The following is a 7,977-nucleotide window of genomic DNA, read 5'->3' as shown; positions in this document are numbered from 1 at the left end:
AAAAATTCATAATGTAGATGTTCTTCATTACATTCCACCACATTTACTTCAGTACTACACTTAAAACTGAACTAATCACCGCCACTTTCCACTTCTACTGCACCAAGTATCAGGTCTTAAACATTTTATTTCTGTCATCATTACTGATCAGGCGAACTGTGAGGTTTCTGAATGTGCAGCTGTTTACCTTGAGTCATCACTGGATCATCATCATCAGACACAGAGGCTGGGTGGTGACCTTTAAAATCTACATCTCCAGTATTTGTTTTGAAAACACAGAGTGTGGGAACTTCATGACTGAAAGACAAAAAAATCTAATCTTCAAATCTAACCTGAGAATCCAGGACACAAAAAGCTGCTGGGCAGAAACTGTTTTTCACAAATGTGGTTGAACTTGCCCTCGGAGACAGGAATTTATTTTATTTCATTTTATAAAAGAATTATTTATTGAAAATAAATAGACATTTATTAAGTAATAAAATATGACTTAATTAATTCACTTATTCATGTAAATTTCCATTTTACTTGATTATTTTTTATTTATCTATACATTTTTCTTTTCACCTTTGCCCCCCACCCCCAAACATATTTATTTATGTATTTTGATTTTACATGTCTTTATACATTTCTGCTTCATTATGCAAATGAGGGGGCTCTTATTTAAAGTGCGACATTTACGCAGTTTATACCTGGTTCCTGACCGGGATCAACCACCAGGTAAAGAGTTGACCACATGACACATTTTCAATGACAGCTCTCTCATTTGTTTAATGAAGCAGAAATGAAAAAAAGTCTGGGGGTTATAAAAAGGGTTAGGGGGTGCAAAAAGGAAAATATTCATGGCTAAATAAATAAATAAATAAATAAATAAATAAAATGGATATTATAATAGGGAAATAAATAAAGAGGGGAATTAATACAAATGTAAATAAATACAGATGCTAATGTAGTCCCCATCAGATGGAGCGGGGTTCATCCACCCACAACTCCATCTTGTGTTTTCAGGGAAGTTTGACACTATTACACACACCATCCTTATTTGCACAGTAAAATCAACACATGCTGGGTAGTGCTGTGTCTATTGTTGAAATATTTGGCACTTTATTTTTCACCCGTTGTTCTTTTGTGTGTTTGAACATTAAAATCAAGGTGTGTTCACGGCACCACAGGCAAGTATTTAAGGGTCAAAGATCTGTCATCCAGACACAACAAGGAACAGCACATCTGAGGTGAGTCCTCTTTGACTCTGTGGAGAGTTTTTGGATTAGAAACTGATACAGAAACATGCAGTTTATGAAGTTATCTTCACATATCACAGGTGTTTCATTGGCTTCTAATGCACACATCATTCACACACCTGTAAGAGGATCAACAGGGTTCATTAGCTGTGAACTTGTAAAATGACTGGGAGCAGAATTAACATTGTGTCATTTGTTGTAACAGAGCTGAATGGTGATGTTTCCAGCTGATATTCCAGTTGTGGAGTCCAGAGGCATGCGTCCTGGTGGGGTAACTGCCGTTCTTCTTCTGGTGGTCCTGATGATGATGATAACAGTTTCTGCAGTCAGTAAGAACCAGATACTGTAGTGATATGTGGTAACAGTAGGTCACCCATAGGTGGCAGTATAACCTCAAGGGGGCTCTGTGAGACTGAATGTTATTACAGGTATCAGATGAAGTGCTTGTGTGTGCGACAACGTGAGTTCTAAAAAATAAACAGCTAGCTGAAGCTAGCACAATGTTCAAGATGAAGCTTTCTTTATAAGCACAAGAACATAACAGATACTACACACAAAGTAATGTTTGACCCAGGCCAAAGGCACACAAAACTGACAATGCCTCTGTTTCTGTGTTGCAGGTTATAGTAGAAACCAGGTTGTTCAAATGTACAAGGAGATACAGACACAGTCTTTATTTATTGATTTATATATTTACATATAGTGGGCCCATCCCGTGTTGGATGGGCCCTGGATGACAAACGCTGCATCAAAGCAATCAGGATAAGGACAACGTTTGACAAGTCTCAGGTGACAAAAACACACACATAAGAGGACACACAGCAGGTAAACCTCATCTTGCTCAAACAGTGACGGTGTCTGCAGCTCAATTCATTTTATCATTCTGATTTTCATAACAGCAGTTTTATAGGACTTTATTTTTTCCCTAATGCAGATTTTTACTTCAACGTGTTTTTTAAAAGCCTGTTTTTATTTCATTATCACATTTTCCAATTAAACTTTAGCCATCTAAAGTTTGACGTTATAATGTCACATTTTCACATCAGTTATTTCCATGACAGCTGTGTTGTCACTGCCCTCTCACCTGGAAAGAGGAGCAGCAAAGGCAGTTGTAGAGTTAAAATACAGAACTGAACTGAACATCAGCTGCTGCAAAGACAATAAGGTCAGTAACACTTTCATTCATTCTCCATGTTGTTTCACCACTGGTAGTCCAGGCTGATAAGAGCCAATCAGGAGCCACCGTGGGTGTCTACATCATCGTTTCCAAAGGTCTCTGTTTGTGTCCGTCCAGACTACAACACAACCTGCAGTTTTAGACTAAAACGGGTCCAGCAGCGTTTCTGCAAGTCTCTGTTCTAGGGGCTGAAGACTCTGGAGGAGAGTGGATGGAGGAGGAAACAGAGAAGAAGAGATGAGTTTAAAACTAATACATAGAAGAAGAGAGGAGTTTAAAACTGAAACATAGAAGAAGAGATGAGTTTAAAACTAAAACAGAGAAGAAGAGATGAGTTTACAACTAAAGCTTTTCTATTGGACCTTCCAGGACTGTTTCCCACCCTCTGGATGACACCGACATGATTAGCTTGAAGGTGAGAGGGCTGTGACAACACCACTGTCATGAAATGAAATAAAACAAAATTATGAAATACAACTTGACATAAAATAAAGTGTCATTATAAAATAAAAACAAACTTTTAAAGACAGTATTTTGTAATTAAAATGATATCAGATAGAAATGAATCATGAAATTACATCTCATGACACAAACTGTTTTTACACAATTTATTCAAGAGTAGGTATTTCCTAATGTTTTTATTGTGTAATGTTAAACATGTGATGGTGGAGTGAAGACTAATTCTCATCTCTGATGTTTCCAGATGATCTGCACAAAGGTAGGTGGTCATCTGGTGTCAATCAGGAGTCAGACAGAGTATAAAAAAGTGCTGTGTCTGTTGGTCGAGGATCACATCAAAAGTTATGTGCACTGGATCGGAGCCAAAAAACAGGTGAGCAGTGAACATGCACATTAATACAGTTACATTTGTAAATGAATCCTTTTCTCTCTGTGAAACAAGGCTTAAAGGATAAAACCTCTTAATATTAACTGTGACAGCTTGAATAAATGAATAAGACTGAACTTTTTCTTCTCCTCCAGTCTTTCTCCTCTTCTTCACTTGTCTTTCTTCTCTTTACCTTACCACTTCATTCTTCTCTCTCCTTGTTTCACTTTTAATCCCTGTAAAGGTCCTTACAGGCTAAAGGTTTTTAAAGGTCCACACAGTCTAAAGGTTTTTAAAGGTCCACACAGTCTAAAGGTTTTTAAAGGTCCATAAAGTCGAAAGGTTTTTAAAGGTCCATTTAGTCTAAAGGTAGATGTCCATGTGTTTGTGATTATAAAGCAGGTCTAGGTTCTATATTAATACTGTGAAAGTATCAAAGCCTCAGTCCACAGAGAAATGCACACAGCCTGTATTCAGGAACTGAGCCTTAAAACCAGCCGTCAGTACTTCTGGAACTTTGTGATGTCACAACAAAGCAGTCACAGCTCTCAGCCATGCCCCAAGCCCCTCCCACCTGCACCCAAAATCCAACCTGAGTGTTTACCTGAAACCTGCTATAATTTTATTGGATCATTCACAAAACAGTCAGCCAATCAGAAGAGGGGCTCAGATCCTGTCTTCTGATTGGCTGACTGTAGTTACTAGAGCTCCAGAGAGAAGCCTGAGAGAGGAGATGTAAAACTACAAATAATAATAATAATAAACCTTTAATTTTTCTTTCTCACTTGTCCAGTCTTTATTAATGAATATTTCACTACCAAAAAATGGGAACATTTCCAGGTTCAGCTCCTGCCAGGGACAGGCCCCCAAAAACAGGGAAACAGGGACGGGTGGTCACCGTACTCTAACTCTCTCAGTAATCACACATTTTAAATGTCCATACGATTCAGCAGAGCCATTGTCATTAACCAGTTTTTATGCTGATTTTGTCAGACGATGATGACGCGGTCAGGTAGGCTGGACAACTGGTTTCCTGTCATTCTTTGACAAGTTGTTAAACTATTTCTGTGTTGTGTTCAAAAGGTCGAAAAAAGCATTGAATTGGATTTGGTGAACACTACAGACACCCTGGACAAACCAGGTATGAGGTGTTAATCAGGATGAAACTGTCATGTTTGACCATCAATCCTCAATCAATAACCCATAATGTTGAAGTGAATACATGAACTTCCCGACTTGTTGTTTTTAAGGAACACTGGCCCTTAAGTGAGCTCATACCTCCTGTCTGTAGGTATTAGTTTTTTTGTTTTTTTTAACTCAACTGTTTTAGATAAATATTGGATGTTTAAACTACAGCTGATGATGACCCTGAACCTGACTGTGATGTTTCCTGTTGTGTGTTCAGGCTGGCGGCCCTGGAAGGACGTGTGGTGCTTAGAGAAAAGGTTCTTTGTGTGTGAAAAGAGAGTGTGATCGTCTCCAGCTTATAAAACAGACATTTTTCTGTAACCACTGCAAACAGAAGCTTTGACTTTACTGCAATAAATGTTCAGCATCAGCAACCATGTTGATGGTTTCATTGTTTCCTTACTGTTTCAGTGGAAAAACTGTGGCCTGATGCAGTGTAGTAACCACCTCTTTTCTCTCATCTTTATTTCTGAGTTTTTCCGTCTGTCGATCAGCTGTTTCTTGTGTCACTGTACAGTGTGTCTGCCTGTCTGTGTGATGTCATTTCTGACTGTCTGACTCATTTCATTTATTTGTATTTTCAGGTGAACTCGACAAGGTATTAAAGTTTAAATTGACATGTGTGAGAATGTCCAGTAACAAACAAGCCCACAGGTCGTCTGTCAGCAGGTTACTGTGACCCATAGTTAGGTTCTGTTGCTAGGTGACATCTAGTGGTCGTAGTGATGATGACAGGAGCAAAGGGAAAAGTGCGGTGACGTAGTTTATAGAGCGACAAAGTCCACGTCAGGAGGAGGTTGGGGTGGATGGATGAATATGACCCAGGAGAGCGGTGTTCGATTCCCATGTGACAGTAGCAGTTTATGTTGTTTCTATTCTCCATGACTGTTCATTGTTATTATTGTAACCATGACAACAAAGATCGTCTAATGTTGAGGAAGTACTTAATTTAACCCAGATCACCATCTTTTCCTGAACCTAACCAAGATATGATCATTGTTATGGTCATAACAGTGGTTACCTTGGTGATGAAGGTAGGTACTCTGCTTTCCGTACAAACCACGTGTTTATTATTGTAACCATGACAACCAATATCTGGTACACCTGCCGCCGTAGGGGTGTAATTTCAGGAGACACTGCTGTGGGTTGTATCAGAGGGTTGATGTTGTTCAGGGTGGAGGACCGGTTGCAGGTTTACATTCACTGTTGTGTCATGTATCAGTCACTGGACTTTAACAGTATTTTGAGCATGAACAGTTGTGATGTTGAACCTGTGATGTGTTTGTTCATTTATCTCTGTTTAAACTGGAGCTGATGAGAATCTGGGGAAAAGAGAAGTGTGGGTGATTTTAAGAATAAAGTCACTAGATGGCAGCAACAGACCAAAACTCTGCTGCCCCCCTCCTCTCTGATGTTTGTCTCCTCTTCTTCTGTGGTGTCTCCTGTCCCACACCTGTTTTGTTTTTACTTTGGCTCCCAGTGTGTTGTTGGTTTTAACATTGTTAGATTGTGACAGTTCAGTGTCAGCAGGCCTGGACCAGGTCAGAGGTTAGAGGTCAGAGTCTTTCACACAACCTGCCCAAGGAAAATACTTCTTCTATCAGAGAGCCTGATTTTATTGAGTTGATTTAGTCGCTGCCTTGCTGTTGTTATTTTACTGAAATCGATGAATGTCCTTTATTCACCTCAAACGTTCCGTTTGCTTTCATTATTGTTGGTTTTTAAATTTTTGTCTTGTTTGAGATCCTCGGAAAGTGAACATGACAGCAGGTCCTCTCTGCCTCTGTTGGAGCCTCAGTCTCCACCAATCAAGAGCAAATTGGTCGTCCTGTGTGTGTGAGAAGGGTTTGTCATCTGTCTGTGTTGTGAGGGTCTCTGAAGACCATCCACATGCCCTGTACTGTATGTAAGCAGATACCCCCTGTACTTAAGCAGAACCTTGTGAGTGTCTGCGGTCCCTGTCCAGTTCCAGAGTCTGTCCAGCCTCTCTGATGTCAGGGACGTCTGTTTGTAGCCTGCGAGGCAGGACTGAGGGTGTAAAGTCCAAAGCATTGAGGTCAATGCATTGAAACATGAGGAAGGTGACTCTGAGCATTTTCACCACTAAAGCTCATGAACCATGAACATCACATTGGACCCCTGTGACCCCACAGACCTGCAGGCTGGATCATCCTGTCAGTGTGAGACCAGCTCAGAGCCGCTGCTGTGTGATGGATGTGGTCTCTTAGTGTGAACGGCTGTTTGCTAATGAACAGATCTGTTTAGCCAGCCGCTCCTCTGACCTCTGACCCCGCTCAGCTGCCACACTGAAGGCAAATAAAATGCAGCAGGTAAATATGGACCAGGATGGGAAACACAATTTCAGGGAAATTGATTAGAAATGATCCATGAATTTGGAGGGAGAATAAAGTGATGGTGTTTGAGTGTTTCAGAACTTCAGTCTGTGTTGGAGCAGGAAGATGATGATGATGATGATAATGAAGGAGGTGTGACCTCTGGAGATGAGACTTTAACATTTCCTCATCACAGATTTCTATTTCATATGTTGGTGTCTCCATCACAATGACTCTGCCAAACCATCTTCACTCATCTGGGCTCTTTTAGTTTGGTTTTTATTATTTAGTTCTTATATTAGTTTGACCCATACAGACATATAATATATAACATACATGTCCCTTTATCAGAGAGATGTTTCCATAATTGTCACGTATATTATTATTACATATAAACATCCTGTGAATGTATGAAGATATAAGTATATAACATATGTAAAATACTTACAGTAAAAAAATATCAAAAATATCTTTATGATGAATTTTTATATGCTAACATGTTGCAAACATATTTTAATGATGCATATTTAGTTTATAGATGTAAGTTTATTAAAACAACATATATATATATAATGATACAGTATATGTTTATATATGTTTTACTTACAAATTGTTCATTAATTTTAAACATGTCTCTTCACATCATGTCTCAGAGTTTTGGACTCTACAGTTTATAATATCAACACATACTGACCAGACTGTGGGAGAGATAAATGTATTAATCCTGTTTCTAACAGATTTTTCTTTTACATATATGACAGTGGGGAGATATTGTGGGGGTTCAATTTATTTATCAATCAAGAAAAAAATTACTAATACTACTCGACTCAAAATAACTATCTGTTAGGAACTTCATTTGTGTGAAAGTATCAGTGCAAACATAACACAAAGTCAGTAAAAGGACAAACACAGAGGAAACAGCAATCAGGTGTGGCTCAGCTGAGGTAAAACAGTTCAAATAGTAAGTGAGAGATAAACAGCAGCCGGTGAATGGTTGGAGCCTCAGAGTCTGGACTCAAACACCTGCTTTTACCTGCAGCTCTACAGGTCTTCATCAGAGCTGGACTGTCTGCTGAGGGAAGACTTTGATGGACAGTTTCTACAGAGAAATGACTCCTCTCTGTATGAAGACCAGACTTCATGAGGACTGAGGAAAAGACTGGATATCCGTACGTTATTTTCAAACTATCTTTATTTCTTAACACATGGACGATG

General features: G+C 39.2%; 1 long non-coding RNA gene across 3 annotated transcripts; it reads left to right on the top strand.

Annotated features, from left to right (window-relative positions):
• Window positions 1–689: 689 nt before the first annotated feature.
• On the top strand, window positions 690–5,623 carry LOC139628369 (uncharacterized). 3 transcript variants are annotated; one of them, XR_011692758.1, is made up of 3 exons: window positions 690–1,563; window positions 1,859–2,027; window positions 3,119–5,623. It is a non-coding gene; the product is annotated as an uncharacterized lncRNA (long non-coding RNA). The 3 variants fall into 3 exon arrangements; XR_011692757.1 differs by having other exon boundaries at window positions 1,859–2,830; XR_011692759.1 differs by having other exon boundaries at window positions 692–1,563; window positions 1,859–3,512; window positions 3,594–5,623.
• The last annotated feature ends 2,354 nt before the right edge of the window (window positions 5,624–7,977 follow it).

This window comes from Trachinotus anak, unplaced genomic scaffold (genome assembly GCF_046630095.1).
Source record: "Trachinotus anak isolate AG129_WGS33_773 ecotype Australia unplaced genomic scaffold, CSIRO_AGI_Tana_v1 ptg000011l, whole genome shotgun sequence".
Classification (NCBI taxonomy): Eukaryota; Metazoa; Chordata; class Actinopteri; order Carangiformes; family Carangidae; genus Trachinotus; species Trachinotus anak.
Note: the sequence above shows the minus strand (reverse complement) of the source record. Positions and strands in the feature narration are given on the sequence as shown.